This window comes from Homalodisca vitripennis, unplaced genomic scaffold, assembly GCF_021130785.1.
Source record: "Homalodisca vitripennis isolate AUS2020 unplaced genomic scaffold, UT_GWSS_2.1 ScUCBcl_6361;HRSCAF=13541, whole genome shotgun sequence".
NCBI classification, from domain to species: Eukaryota; Metazoa; Arthropoda; class Insecta; order Hemiptera; family Cicadellidae; genus Homalodisca; species Homalodisca vitripennis.
The window spans coordinates 19,212-22,072 of NW_025782472.1; the positions used below are offsets into that span (position 1 = coordinate 19,212).

The 2,861-nt window shown below is 28.9% G+C and overlaps 1 long non-coding RNA gene across 1 annotated transcript; it reads left to right on the forward strand.

Moving 5' to 3' along the window:
• The first annotated feature begins 564 nt into the window (after window positions 1–564).
• Window positions 565–2,190, forward strand: LOC124373772. Its single transcript, XR_006923473.1, has 2 exons — window positions 565–784; window positions 1,997–2,190. It is a non-coding gene; the product is annotated as an uncharacterized LOC124373772 (long non-coding RNA).
• The last annotated feature ends 671 nt before the right edge of the window (window positions 2,191–2,861 follow it).

Below are 2,861 nucleotides of genomic sequence, written 5' to 3' on the forward strand. Positions count from 1 at the left end.
CATTAAAAGTACTCAACAGTTTATTGTTGACAAAAATATTTTTATACGTGCATTTAAAAATGTTATGTTTTATTATAAAGCCTTTATTACTAACTGTAAAATCGGCATTAGAGACTAAATAAGGATTTCTTTACAATCCATGTAAAGCTAAAATAATTGCTAGTACAAAACAAGCCAGTAAAATACTGTAGCCTTTGTAGAACTGAATACAATATACATCATACGCTCATTGCGCGTGACCAGTTTTATTGTTATAGTTATGAGCAATATATTTAGAGTTGTTTGTGTGGTGCATGAGCATTTAAAACAAATAGTGCAGATAAAATTAAGAATATCGATTCTGTTGTACAGTATAAAATATTACGGCAAAAAGTCATTATGATATTAAGGTCTGAAAAGAAATTTAATAGTAAGTTTTAGACATTGGAACATTGATCTAAAGATAATTTTGAATTTATGAATCATTAGTATCGTATTATTTTAAAAAATTTAAACAAAGAAATACTGCGTTTTGAATATCATAAGTCACATTATATTGTACAATATTTGATTGTATTCAGTAAATCAATTATTGTACTATAAAAGTATGTCTTATCTCATGGCCTAAAGCACTATATGTTGTCTAATCTTTTCGCCTTTAATATTATTTTCTATATTTCAACCGTCACTAAAATGAATAAAGAATAACAAACATATCATATTTTACTGTACAATATTAGTTTTCATTTCTGCGTTTTTGGAGATCAGTGTAGATGCGGCTGGTTGTAAAAAGCACAACGAAGTAGTGAGTATATTGTTTTATTTAAAAGTAAACTTTTCATTTCGTAACCTGTTTGAATATTTTATAACTAAAAATAGCTAACACAGCATATTATTTTATCTATTCATATGACATGCAAAACAATTTTATACTGCTTTCATTGATTTTTATTCGTAACGAGGTTTGGAACCCTCCTTCTTGGAACGAATCCGCTAATGGTAATCCATTGATAAAAGTCTGACACAGCGTCTTGTAGATATTGGAGAATTAATTGGGTTTCTATAAAATGAAATAAATTAAGATGTCTGTAATAATGAAAACCTTTAATTTGGTGATTTTAAATTTCTTGCTGTCACATTGTGCTTACCATTCACATTTAATTACAAAATAACATAAAATCTGAAAACAATTTGTCAAATTTAATTAGCCACCATTTTAGTTAGTGTTTACCTTTTGACGTCATACTTATGACATTGTATCGAGACGTTTGATTTCATATTTAATTTATGTTCCCTTTAAAATCTTTCCTTTGACTTCTTGCTGGCCGACCCCTTGGGTACGTAGCGGTTCGCTTTGTAGTTTTTCATACAACCAATCCAGGGTCACAGTTGATAATTTATAATTATAATTTTCTGATTGACAGATCTGCTTCGAATCTGCTTAAATCATATCGATCAGTCAGTACCTACAAAAAGACTACTTTTTAAAGCTCTTATAGAAATGGACATAAAATCAAAAACTGTAATTATTATTTTTAATTAAGTTTGATTTCTTTTACTTCACTCACTTTTAAAGGCACAAAATTATAACACGAATTGATTTACGGTATCTTGTATTTAAATTGTGATTTTTTATTTTAATTTGATTATTAATTTAATAATACGGTAGAAATACAAAAATCACATGTAAACATTGACATTAATAGCCTGTGGTAAATAAAGCAATAACATTTATTTTTCTTCAGATTTAAGATTTTTCTAAAAATTTAACAATGTAATTTATTTTTAGTTTCAGATGCAAATCTGATAATAATGTCAGTATTTGGAAATATATGATGTTTGGAGAAATTTATTCAATAGCATTACGGTTGTTTCTTGCAAGTTGTTTTACGTGTCAATTGATAAGGGATCCAAACAACCGATGAAATTTGTTATGACGACCTGCTTTGAGTCGTAAAAACCTACAAATATTCCATCTGTAAAATAACATTATAAATATAACAAATGCTCTGTACAGTGTGCTGGTACATTTGGAGTGAACGAGTGCTGTAAAAGTGAACACCTTGTGTGTACGGTTCAACGTAATACAAAAGACTCTTATCGTTGCAGTATCCAACCCAGAAGTCCTGTGACGTCTTAAAGTTAAGAAACAGAAAATGGATTTGATGAATATTGTAAAATATGATTCAAATAATAAAGTGCATAAATAACTGTGTGTTTCCACCAAATATTAAAACATATTTTCATGAGTATACAGTTAACAATGTTTTATGTTACCAGAGTTACTACTATCGAAAGATCCTAAAGACAGTTTAAAAAAATGAAATATAGAAATGATTGTCTAACCCTTAACATTAGTAGTACACCCATTGATATACTATGGGTTAAAACTATTTTTAATCGTCTTTTGTATGTACTGTAAATTAAAAATAGGGTTGATATTAACTACCTCTATTTACAAGAATATCAGTGATCGATCAAATATGTAATTAGAGAAAAATAAATATTAGTCAACCCAATTCAAAGACGATGTTCTTGTGTATCTCTATACCGTAATAACCGCAGATCAATCGCACGACATGAAGAAGAGCGGCTTCTGCAGGCGGTCAAATGGGATCGCGGTGATAATCAACTGGCCTTTTGTCATCGCTCTCGTCATCTGCCTTTGACACCGGATCTGTCTTGCGTTTTGCTATACCCTTGTGCAAGGGATAAAAAAGAAACAAATACATGTTTTATTTGCTTCCAAAAAACGTCATTGCTTACCTAAGCAATGTGTACAAGCATTCGTACACATTTTAACAATATTTGTATATGGATTAAAATAATTATTGAAGCTTTAATTTAAAAACTAATATATTATATATATATATATATATTAT